Below are 13,897 nucleotides of genomic sequence, written 5' to 3'. Positions count from 1 at the left end.
CAATAAATTTATCTTTCCAGTATAATCAAGAAATGCTTTTTTTCCCAGTATAATCAAAGCATGCCCTTGCAGCTTTCAACATGTACATGTGGTGAATGACACCTATTTTAAATAACGTTTCCATGTTGCTTTATCAACAGATTATATAAATTAAAAATTATTCAGTTAACCACATATTTTATTTTAAAATGAAAAGAACATTGCTATGTATATTACAAAATTCTTAAGGCATATGTGAGTCCAGATTTGTTTGCTTGTTTAAATATAACTTCCTGAAGCAAATTTGGCAAATACGTGTCTGAAAATTATACCTGAAATTTTGCCATACAAATTAAAGACAGAGGTAATAAAAGAATACATTTTGTATTGCTTTATGTATTAATTTAAAAACTAACAATCATATGGTCTGTTATATCATCTATCATCTGATTATAGAAGGCTTAGAAATAAGTAAAAGTAAAGAAAGTCATGGAACAAAGCCAGAAGTGGAAGTGCAGACAGACAGGGGTATCAGGTGGCTTACATAATCAACAGGGAGGATGAGAACCAAGACTGAGCAGGATCCTCATTGTGCAAAATACTCTGCACAGCTAAGATTTTGTTATAAGAGATGTTTGCTTAGGGTATCACTTTTGGCATAATTGTCTCTGGTCATGTGACATTTCTGACCCTGATGCCACTGGACAATTAGTTGATACGCTGCTTTCCTACATCTTTGAATATTTGATTTACATCATGCTATTAGACTGTCAACTCTTGGTAGCTGCTTCACAGATCCCCTATTTGGCCCTTTATCTTTGTGCCACTCCCCCAGTTTTCTTTTTCTTCCGTAGCAGCTACTAAGTTGCTGTGTTGACGCACATGCCTAACTCTAGCTGCTAAATCATGTTGAGAGAGACATATTTTCACACACTGTAGAGGTGGGAGGAAATTGCTTGCCATACTGAATATTTGCATGCTGGGCAGACAAGACAATAATACACTGTCTACCACTGTCACTTATGACATTATCACACAAATATGGATCATTAGCATTTTTGTTTATATATTTCTAATCATTTTTATTATGATCAATATACCAAACAAAACATTTTCTTAAAATCTTAGTTTAATAAAACAAAACGAAGTTAAGAGATTAAAAACTGGAGGTCATCTGCACCACATATGATAAAAATGTTAATGATCTTAATATACACAAAAATTTCAAAATCAATAAGATAAAACAAACATTCCAATTACAAATTGACAAAGGACATGGACAAGCAATTCTAAAGGGAAATGTAAAAAGCTATTAAACATGTGACAACATGTCAACATAACTGGCATTCAAAAACACATACACACAACAATGATTCTTCACGTTTTTGTCAATCTACGAAATATTAAAAAGATTGACAATATTCAATGTCAGCAAAGACATGAGGAAACCAGCATTCAGACTAAATTGGTACTTTCAAGGAGAAAGTTTGTTAACAAATGTAAACTAGTAAAACATAAATGTGATATCCTATTTTCCAGGAATTTATAATAAGAAAAACGTCAAATAAACATGGGATAATACACGCCAAAAATATTCATTATAATATTGTTTATAATAAAGAATTAAGCTAAATGACAAATAAAAAATTTAGGGGAGAATTTCTAGCTAGAGCAATCACACAAAAGAGAGAAATAAAGAGCATCCAAATTGGATAGAAGGAAGTCAAATTATCCTTGTTTGCTGACGATATGATCTTACATTTGAAAAATCCTAAAGACTACACCAAAAAATTATTAGAACTGATAAAACAAATTCAGTAAAGATGCATAAAATCAACATATGAAAATCAGTAACATTTCTATATGCCATCAGTGAAAAACCTGAAAAAGAAATCAGAAAAGTAATCCCATTTAAAACAGTCACAAATAAAATCAAACACTTATAAATTAACTTAACAAAAGAAAGAAAAGATCTCTACCATGAAAACTGTAAATCATTGATGAAATAATTGTAAGAAGACACAGAAAAATGGAAAGATATTACACATTCATGGGTTGGAAGAACCAATATTGTTAAAATGTCCACACTACCCGAAGCAATCAACAGATGCAATGCAGTCCTTATCAAAATTCCAAATAACAATCTTCACAGAAATATAAAACAATCCTAAAATTTATATGAAACCAAAAAAGACAGATAATGGCCAAAGCTATCCTGAGCAAAAAGAACAAAACTGCAGAAACAAATCACCTGACTTCAAATTATACTGGAGAGCTATAGTAACCAAAACAGCACAGTATTGCCATAAAAATAAGCACATAGACCAATAAAATAGAATAGAGAAACCAGAAACAAATCCATAGATCTATTGTGAACTCATTTTCAACAAGGGTGCCAAGAATATACGTTGAGGGAAGGACTATCTCTTCAATAAATAGTGCTGGGAAAACTGGATATTCATACGCAGAAGAATGAAACTCAACCTCTATTTCCTGTCATATACAAAAATCAAATCAAAATGGATTGAAGACTTACATCTAAGACCTCAAATTCTGAAACTACTTAAAGAAAACATTGGGGACACTCACTAGGACATTGGACTGAGCAAAGATTTCTTGAGTAATACCCTACAAGCACAGGCAATCAAAGCAAAAATGGACAAATGAGGTCACATCAAGTCAAAAGTTTCTGCACAGCAAAGGAAACAATCAACAAAGTAAAGAGACAACACACAGAATGGGAGAAAATATTTGCCAACTATCTGTCTGACAAGGAATTAATAATTAGAATATATAAATAACTTAAACAACTCTAAAGGAAAAATCTGATAATCCAATTTAAGAATTAGAAAAAGATCTGAATAGACATTTTTCAAAAGAAGACATGCAAATACCAAACAGATACAAGAAAAGGTGCTCAACATCACTGATCATCAGAGAAATGCAAATGAAAACTACAATGATATATCATTTCATTACAGTTAAAATTGCTTTTATGCAAAGGACAGGCAATAACAAATGCCAGTGAAGATGTAGAGAAAAGGGAACACGGTACACTGTTGGTGGCAATAGAAACTAGTCCAACCACTATGAAGAACGGTTTGGAGGTTCCTCACAAAACTAAAAATAAAACTACTAGATGATCCAACAATACCACTGCTACGTATATATCCAAAAGGAAGGAAATCAGTATATCAAAGAGATATTTGCACTCCCAATGTTTATTACAGCACTATTCACAATAGTCAAAATTTAGAAACAACCTAAGTGTCCATCAACAGACAAACAGATAAAGAAAATGTGGAACGTATATATAATGGAGTATTATTTGGTCATAAAAAAATAAGAGCCTGTCATTTGCAACAACATGGATGGAACTGGATGTCATTATGTTAAATAAAATAAGCAAGACACAGAAAGACAAACTTTGTGTGTACTCACTTATTTGGAGGAGCTAAAAATTAAAACAACTGAACTCATGGAGATGGAGGGTGGTATGATGATTACCAGAGGCTGTGAAGGGTAGTTGTGGGGAGAGGGTAAAGTGCCGATGGTTAATAGGTACAAAAAAGAATGAATGAGATATAGTGTTTGAAAGCACAATGGAGTGACTACAGTCAACAATAATAACTAAAAGAGTATAATTGGATAGTTTGTAACTCAAAGAAAAGATAAACGCTTGAGGGGATGGATACTCCATTTACCCTGTTGTGGTTATTATATATTGTATGCCTGTATCAAAATATCTCATGTACTCCATAAATATATATACCAACTATATACCCACAAAAATTAAAAGTAATTTTTAAAGAAATATATTGAAGAGAGAGAAAGAGAGCAAGAGAGTGTTTACAAGCTGGTTCAAAGAAAATATACACTGGTTACTTTCAGTTAGTAGGGTAGCGAGGGAATTTTATTTTCTTCTTTGTATCTTATGGCTTAAATTTCCTACATCAATATGTGTTCTTTTCATAGTTAGAAAAATAATCTCTCAATTTTATCTAGAATTATGGAAAAGATCATTAAATTACATTGAAAATTTGGTTCTCTCTATGTTTCTGAGTCTTTATTTATTTGTCTCTAAAATGAGAATTTGAGGATATATGATGAATTATTTTCATGGCCCCATCAGTCTCCAAGACATTTACTCTATAGACTGTTTCAAACCCTAGTATGTCTTCTTCAGAAGGAGGGATGTAATAAAATGTGGTAGGATTAAAAGAGGCTGTTCACTTGGAAGGCGACTCCTGATTATTTCTAGAAGATCCTGTATGTGATGTGAAATCAGACATGTTAGTAAGATTGGGGAACACAAGGTACCTCTTAGAATTGCAGCTCTTCTATAAAATTTTGGAGGTGATATTGAATGGCTACAGAAACCTGAAAGCCAACATCAATAACATTTTTTTATTTTCAGATAAACTGCTGAGGAAAAAATTGAGGTGGAACTCAAGACTCCCAGAGAATTTTCAAAAGACGTTAAGTGACAAGAGATGAAATCCAGAGTTGATAAACATATAAACAAAATTCTCTAATTTAGACACTTCTCACATGACTTTTACCACCCAAATTTAGGAGCCTCTATTTTTGTAAATAAAATTTTACTGGGACACACAACAAAACTCAAACCATTCTCAACCTCATTAGTAATCAGACACATGTAACTTTAAATTACAATGAGCTACCCTAACACATGTATTAGATTGACCAAAATTAAATAATCAGAAATACCAAGTGCTGGTACAAATGTAAGGCAATGGGAACATGCATACTTTGTCGGTGTATTGTAAGCTGGTGCAATGACTCTGGAAAACAGGTTAGTCATTATCTAGAAATCTGGAAAACAGGTTAGTCATTATCAAGAAAAATTAAAGATGTGTATATCCTATGACTTAGCAAACCCACTTCAAGTTGTATACTCTAGAGGAAAACTTGTATGTCTACAACACATGTTTATAGCATTTTTTAAAAACAATAGTCCAAACTAGAAACAACTCAAATTTGCATTAGTAGTAAAATTTAACATTTTGGTAATTCATAAAATAGAACACTATATGATCCACTCCCTAATATGAATGAACATATAAAAACTACTGAGGAAAAGAAGAAAGTCAAAAGGGTATATTCAGTATGATTTAAATTTTATATTACTGAGAAAACAGAAAAATTAAACTTTATTGTTTAGGGATTCATACATAGGAAAACAATAATAAATTATTCATAGAAAGCATAATAACGATTATCTCTTGTGGGAAGAGAGGGAAATGTAACAAGAAAGGTCAAACAGAAGGCTTTAAAATACTGACAATATTCTATTTCTAAAACCTGGGTTGGTTAAAATTGCTTTTATAATTTACTTATGTATACATTTCTGATTTTTATAATATATTTTAAAATTAAAAACCTTTAGCTAGGCATGGTGGCTGTGCGTGTAATCTCAGCTACTTGAGAGGCTGAGGTGGGAGGACTACTTGAGCCCAGGAATTCAATACCAACCTGGGTAAAATAGCAAGACCCTGTATTTAAACACACACACACACACACACACACATTTAAAATAGACCTATGGAGAAAAAATATGATATTTACTTCTACATGCGCCTCTTATTTTATTTATTTATTTATTTCCGATACTGGTGGTCTTTAGTAGATACACAAGAGTTGTAGGTTGGCGTGAGAGTATGTGGTTAAAATATAGTGAATGGTACAGCTAAAACACAGTGCATAGGTGCCTCAACTCAGTTGAGAAATGTGTAGCTAAAATTCTAATTTTCCAGCATCAGAGAACACATTAAGAGGCATAGAGCAAGATTGAAGCTGCAATACCTAGTCAAAATAAAAATCAAGAAGGCTTGCAGGTGAGGGATTTTTCAGAAGCATTTTGGGAAAAGGAGTGGGGCTGCCTAGGCAGTGGGTCCTTGCTGCTGATAGGCTGCAGGAGAGATTAAATCATAGCAGGTCAAAGCTGTCCTCTTGAGCTGAGTAGCTCATTGGTGGGGCCACAGGAGTGGCTTGGTGGGCCCAGGTGGAGCCATCAGTGTCAGACATGCAAAAAACTTGAAAAGATATTTCAAAAGGCCAATGTACAATAGTGATGTTATCTGCAGGAGTAACTGGAGAAGTTGCCTGTCTTGTGACCAGTCTATACCTTAGCAGAATTCAGGCTCCTCTCTTCCCCCTAGCCGGGTGGTCTTTCATTAGCTTTACAAAGGCAGTTTAGTTTTGGACAAGGGCTATTATCATTTAAACTATAACTTAAATGTCTTCCAAAGTTAGCTTGGCCTAAGTCTAAGAATAATTAAGGCAGCTTGAAACCTAAAGGCAAGAGTGGGGGTTGGTTGAATCAAATCTCCCCCACTGCCATATTTTCTCTCCGATATAATTTTTGCAAAGGCAGTTTCATAATCAATCTTCCTGCATTTCTACTTCAATGATGCTATTGTAGAGACTCAGTATTGAAGTAAATATTACTGAAACTTAGTGGGATGGGAATTAAGACTGAAATTTCCAGGTCCTTCTAAATGTTTGAGTCAGTGTATCTGGACTATAGCCTAGTTATCATACGCATTTAAAATTATCTTTCCAGATAATCTAAACTTGGTGGTCTAAGAGTCTACAGTATAAATTCTATAGAAATGGGTAAAAACATGTATAATATTTAAAAACATTATCAGAATCACCTGAAAATACTTTTTACAAGTATAGACTTAATGCCTCCTACTACTTCCAGTGCATTAGAATTTTTAGTGATGTGCTCCAGAGATGTCATTGTTGTTGCTGTTGTTTTAAAGGTCCTCAAAGGATACTGTGATTATCTAGATTTGAGAATAACTGCTTTATATTAGCTTCTTAGAAATTAATAGTTTCTTTTAGGAGCTGTATGATTTAAAAAAAACTACTGCTTGAGATCACTGGGGAGTAATAGATATTTTGGATATTTAATTAAATGGGGAAATTAATACATTAAATATATAATAAGAAAATGATGCTTTATTATGTGAAAGTAAAAAAAAAAAACACTTACCATTTTCTTGTTCAAATAGAAAGCATTCCATATTCACACATTATAATAAAACCAAATTGTAGCCGAGAGAATATATTTTGTTTACCATTTTGCAAAAATATATGCCTTCACTTCATCCATTTTACATACAAAATGATGGAGTTCCAACTTAAAGAGGATGAGAGTTAAGGAACATCAGTTTTCTTCATGTATTTATGCCTTTAATATTGGAATCTTGTCAGTCTTCTCTTGGGATGTATATAGTCATAAGAGTTGAGACTGGGTTGGTGCCATCCATCTCAGTTCAAAGAATTAATTATTTCTAGGGTCCCTTAAGCTTTCATACCTAGCTATGAAACCGAGCTATAATTTGCTAGATTAAAACAGAAAACATTAAAACAGAAATTCAAAAAAACACAAAAGGTACATAAATTAAGAAAAGCTTTTATCTGTCATAGTGGCACAAACTAAAAGATCGATCATTTTTTTGACAAAGATATAAACAAATGGACATAGTCATTAACATTGGTTGAGGTATAATTCCATATTATTTTTTGGAGGGCAATTTGGCAGTATGCATTAAACCTGAAAATATGCATAATTTTTGATTCAACAATTCTACTTCAAGGAATTAATCCTACAGAAATACTGCCAATATTGCCTAATAAATTTGTGTGTGGTAGTATATATATATATATAAATATATGTAACTATATTTTATAACAGCAAAAATTGTAAGTAAAGTAGGTTCACCAGAAAAAGATTAAATAAATTGTGGTAAAACTCTATGATGGTATAGAATGTAACCAGAACAGAATAAAATAGCTTGAAATGTTCGAACACAGAGGCAAATAGGCTAATGATAATTTAAATAAAAGCATTTGTAGAACAATATTTACCATGTAAGCCCACTTTTGAAAAATATGAATACATACAATTATAATAGAAATAGGCAAATACATCTATATAGATAAATATGTAACAAAACATTGAAAAATGTTACTTTTGGAAAGTAGGATTGTAATAGGACTATTCTGTTTCTAATATATCCATTCCTGTATTGTTTAAATTTTTATAGCAAGCAAGTATGAGTTTCATAAGAAAATACTTACAAAGGAGAAAAATAGAAAAAAAGAAAGAAAGATTAATGGCTTGCTGCCATCTGGGAATGCCACAAGGCTCTGTCTTCTGCCTTCATAGTGTTGAAAAATGTTATCAATTATTTGGGTGAAGTCATATATGACAAGCTTATCATACTTTCAGATGGAAAAAAATTGGAAGGGATAGTTAATAGCATAGTTGATTGAGTCATGTGTTTTCATAACCAGAACTAGAATGTTGTATTGAAACTAACAAAAAATTAACATGGGCAAATATAATTTACTCCATTTAGGCATAAGCAATTGGTTGATTTAGTTTAAGATATAGAAATATCTGGCTTGTATTTCAAGTGGAAGGAGATTTAGTTTCCCTTAGCTCACCACAAACTGAAGATTGACACCCTTACCTTACAATTTTAGGTTATCCAGGTCTCAGGAGTGTTTGTGGTGTTTTGTGCTGGTCCACTAGGGTGATCTTGTTCTATTCGGAGTGTCATATCTTTAGAGAAACATTGCAAAATTACAGTATATACAGAGAACAGGGATCAAAGTGGTGAAGGATCTATAAAACTCTGCCACAAATTTGAGTTGTTTAACTTAGAGAAGAAAGAATTAAGGTGACACGGGATGGTGGAATTCTAATATTTGGAGGTTACCTTATGATAATATTTTTCTTTGTTGAGGAAAGAGCAGAAATGGTACCAATTAGAGAAACAACAATGTGAGCTCACCTTATGAAATAAGAAACTCATTAGCCGGGCATGGTGGTGGGTGCCTATAATCCCTGCTACTCAGGAGGCCGATGCAGGAGAATCGCTTGAACCTGGGAGGCGGAGGTTGCAGTGAGCCAAGATTGCACCACTGCACTCCAGCCTCGGTGACAGAGCAAAATTCTGTCCCAGAAAAAAAAAAAAAAAAAAAAAAAATCCCATTTCTTGTATATCTGAGCAGAAACTAGACGATGTACACAGACTCTGGAAAGTGTATTCTGAATTTGGGTAAGGGTGTTGAATTAGGTATTTTCTATTTTTTTTTTCTAAAACTGCAATCTAGGATTCTAAAAGAATTATTATGGAATATTTTATGTAAGTAAAATAGATGGTTAAAATTGTAGCGTTTTTAGAAACATGTATTTTGTAAAAATATAAAAATATATATCAGAAATAATGAATGAAATACCGTTGGAATACAGTTCACAGTTTTTTAAATTTATATAGGTACATATTAGAATCACAGCATTTGAAAAATAAGCTTTGTGCAGATGAGTAATTTCTTGTGTATTACTACATGTAAGACAGTTTCTAGAGCACAGTAGGCACTCTACTTTTTTTTTAGGATGAAAAGAAATGGCCTTAGTATCAAAATCAGAAATGGAGTGATGGAGGGAAAAGATAGATGTGACAACAAAGGGAAGGGAATATGTTGGAACATTTAAGATTAGAAATCTAGGTATGTCCATAGTATTAGATAAAGAGTTTATACCAGGAATATGGGAAATTTAAACACAAGTATTTATTAAAATTAAATCTAAATTGATAAATTTAGTTTATGGAGGAAAATATAGGCAGATTTTGAGGATTAGCCAATACTCTGATTTAAGTTCAAATCAAGGGTGTCAGTGCAGTAGGAAAGAGAATAGATTATAACTGATGATCTAGCATCTGCTTTTTGATATTCATCTAGGAGAAGATATTACATATTTTTCCAAGGGACAGTCAAGCTAAAGATTAGGAAATCCAATGTCTTAGTGTCTTAAAATACCAAATACAGACTAAATCATCTCACAACCAGTGAATCAGCTATTAAAATTAAGAGAGGCCAACAGTCAGGAGGGTTTAATGATAAATACTGACCCAAAGCTTCTTACACTAGACCTTGCCCTAAAAAATGGGGGTGAGGCAACTAAATATTCATGGGAATGTTAGTAATTCTAGTTTAGACTTAGAGAGCTATAGGTGCAGGGAATTAAGCAGACTACTATACCCCCATTTTAACGATGAGGATTGTTATATTCAGAGTATCAATGGTTGGTTGGGCAATAATAGTTCCTGGGATTTTGCTTTGTTTTTCAATATGCAAAATAGGGTGACAATTGTATGTAGTCTTTTGGTAGATTTTAAAAATTAGGAATGGCATGGTGGTTCACACCTGTAATCCTAGCACTTTGGGAGGCCAAAGCGGGTGGATCACCTAAGGTCAGGAGTTTGAGACCAGCCTGACCAACGTGGTGAAACCCTGTCTCTACTAAAAAATACCAAAAATTAGCCAGGCACAGTGGTGGGTGTCTGTAATCCCAGCTACTCAGGAGGCTGAGACAGGAGAATTGCTTAAACCTGGGAGGCGGAGGTTGCAGTGACCCAAGATTGCACCATTGCACTCCAGCCTGGGTGACAAGTGCGACACTCCATCTCAAAAAAAAGAAAAAAAAAAAATATATATATATATAATATATATATTGTTTTCTATCTATCATACAGTTGTACCACAATTATATTATATATGTGTGTATACACACACATATATAACTCAGATAAGAAAAAGAATTTTTCTCTAGCTTTCTAGTCAAGTTCACACAGAATATTAGTGACAAATTTATTATTCCAGTGAAAATTGAGATTATTCTAATTAAGTACTGAAAAAAGTAGAACAATTTGATTATCAAGAGAAAATAAGACAGCATTTATGTGCTCCCTCCAATCTTAAAAATATAATGCTTTAATAAAAAGAGAAAATATATCATTGAGCATTTTTTTCCTGAAGGAACTAAGCTATGCAGTGTTTAGAGCCCAACAATATTAAAACATACTTTAATATCCATAGTAACCAGTGACCTATGGCATATTTTTGTTTGAAGAATATATTCAAAGTATACTCTTTCCAACTGAGACAGCAATTATTGACTGCACTAGAAAACAAACAAAAACACTATGAAAATGTAGCAAAAAGGCAAAATATATGAAGAGAAAAACTATAGAAACAAAACTTCAAATGTGTTTTCTAGTTAATACCACCTATATTAAATTGCTATGAATTTTTGATACTCAAAGTATGGTTCATGAAACACCCTGGACCTATTGAATCAGAGTCCACATTTTAACATTATTCCCAAGTGCATGCACATTTAGATTTAAGAAACACTGCTGTAAACAATTTATATTATTGTGAGATCTCACTCAATTTCTGCCATCTTAGAGAAGCTGTTTCAGGCTTTCCCTTCATAGCTAGAAATTGTGGTACAACTGTATGATAGATAGAAAACAAACAGTGCAACTTGATTGAGTTCTGGATTTCTAGTTCTAATACCATGCCTAATTTGTAGTAGAGCTTACTAAATAATTTTCAAATGAATAAATAAATAAATGAACACTCTCTTGGAGAATCTAACCATCTGTTGTATCTCCAGCACCTTCAGAAGCTGTAGACACTAGAAAGTGTCACACTACAGAAATATAAAGGATCATAAGCAAATACTAAAAGCAATTATATGCCAACCAACTGGATGACCTAGGAGAAATAGATAAATTCCTAGACACAGACAACCTACCAAGACTGAATTATAAAGAAATGGAAAATCTTAGCATATGAATAAAGAGTAAGGAGACTGAATAAGTAATATTCTCTCATTAAAAAAAAAGTCCAGGATTTTACAGCTTCACAGCTGAATTCTATCACACATTTAAAGGAAAACTAATCCCAACCATTTCAAACTCTTCAAAACAACCGAAGAAGAGGAAATACACCCAAGCTCATCTTACAAAGCCAGTGTTATTTTGATACCAAAGCCAGGCAAAGACACTTCAAGACAAGAATTTTGGAGATCAGTATTCTCAATGAACACAGATACAAAAATCCTCAACAAAAGATTAGCAAACCAAATCAAACAGCACATTAAAAGGACCATTCACCAAGATCAAATGGGATTTACTCCAGAAATGAAAGGATAGTTTAACATACACAGATCTATAAATGTAATATACCGCATTTGAAAGACTAAAACCATATGACCATCACAATAGGTGAAGAAAAAGCATTTGACAAAATTCAACATTCTTTCATAATAATAACTCAATATATTTGATATAGAAGGATTGTACTGCAACACAATCAAGGTCACATATGACAAACCCACAGCTGACATTATACTCAAGGTGAAAAGTTGAAAGCTTTTCCTCTAAGATCAGGAATAAGACAAAGATGCCCACTGTCATCACTTCTATTCAACATACTAGTTAATATTCATACTGGACATCCTAGCCAGAGTAATTAGACTAGAGAAAGAAAAAAAAGACTTCCAAATTGGAAAGGATGAAGTTAAACGGTCACTGTTTGCAGATGACATTATTTATGTATAGAAAATCCAAAAGACTCCAGTAAAAAACTGTAAGAACAAATAAAATAATTCAGCAAATTTGCAGGATACAAAAATCATTAATGTTTCTTCGCAACAACCAAGAACTACAAAAAGAAATCAAGAAAACAATATTATTTACAATAGCTACAAAAAAAAATACTTACAAGTAAATTTAACCAAGGAGGTGAAAGACTTGTACTCTGAAAGCAATAAAATATTGAAGAAAGAAATTGAAGACACAAATAATTAAAAATATATCCCATATTCATGGGTTGGAACAATTAATACTGTTAAAATAGTCCATACTACCTGAAGTGATCTACAGATTCGATGCAATCCCTGTAAAAATTCCTATGACATTTTTCACAGAAGAGATAATCCTAAAACTCATACAAAACCGTAAATGACATTGGCCTGGGCATGAATTTTTTGGATATGACCCTAAAAGTACTGGCAACAAAGGCAAAAATAGACAAGTAGGATTGTTTCAAACTAAAAAGCTTCTGCACAACAACCAACAGAATGGAGAAATAATCTATGGAGTAGGAGGAAATATCTGCAAATTGTGCATTTGATAAGGGGTTAATATCCAAAGTACATAAGGAACTCAAAGGACTCTACATTAGTTCGTTCTCACACTGCAATTATAAAGAAATACCCAGGACTGGGTAGTTTATAAAGGAAAGAGCTTTAATTGACTCACAGATACACAAGGCTGGGGAGGCCTCAGGAAGTTTACAATCATGCTGGAAGGCGAAGAGGAAGCAAGCACCTTCTTCAAAAGGTGGAAGGAGAGAAAAGAGCAAAGGAAGAGCTTCCAAACACCTATAAAACAATCAGATCTTGTGAGAACTCATTCACTTTCAGGAGTACGGCATGGGGAACCGCCCCGATAATCCAATTACCTTTCTCCCTCAACCCTTGGGGATTACAGGTTTCTCCCTAGACACATGGGGATTACAATTCGAGAAGAAACTTGGGTGGGGACACAGAGCCAAACCGTATCAAACTCAATAGCAAGAAAACAAATAACCTGATTGAAAAATGGGCAAAGAAGCTGAAAAATTTCTCAAAAGAAGGCACTCAGATGGGCCATAGATGTATGAAAAATGCTCAACATCACCAATCATTACAGAAATGCAAATTAAAGCCACAATGAGATATTACCTCAAACCTGTTAGAATGGCCATTATCAAAAATATGGACGATAATAAGCACTGGTGAGGATGTGGAGGAGAGGGAACCCTAGCTCATTGGTGGTGGAAATGTAAATTAGTACAGCCATTATGGAAAATAGTATGAAAGTTCCTCAAAAAATTTAAAAACAGAACCACTATATTATTCAGCAATTCCACTACTGGGAATCCAAAGGAATTAAAATCAGTATGTTGTAGAGATACCCGTACTCTCATATTCATTGTAGCGTTATTCACAATAGCCAAGATATATACTCAATCCTAGTGT

The 13,897-nt window shown here is 33.2% G+C and overlaps 1 long non-coding RNA gene across 4 annotated transcripts in view; it reads left to right on the top strand.

Annotated features, from left to right (window-relative positions):
- The window catches only part of LOC105477896 (uncharacterized), a 165,018-nt gene that overhangs the window by 131,369 nt on the left and 19,752 nt on the right, over nt 1-13,897 (top strand). Inside the window, exon 5 of one of the 4 annotated variants that reach the window (XR_984980.3) lies at nt 4,397-4,703. The exons of 2 other annotated variants lie outside the window; for them this stretch is intronic. This is a non-coding gene — a long non-coding RNA (uncharacterized lncRNA). Of the gene's footprint in view, nt 1-4,396; nt 4,704-13,897 lie in introns of those variants that run through there. One more of the 4 variants, XR_984983.3, reaches the window with a different exon arrangement.

Source organism: Macaca nemestrina, chromosome 7 (genome assembly GCF_043159975.1).
Source record: "Macaca nemestrina isolate mMacNem1 chromosome 7, mMacNem.hap1, whole genome shotgun sequence".
NCBI lineage: Eukaryota > Metazoa > Chordata > Mammalia > Primates > Cercopithecidae > Macaca > Macaca nemestrina.
This window is presented reverse-complemented; position numbering and strand designations above follow the sequence as displayed.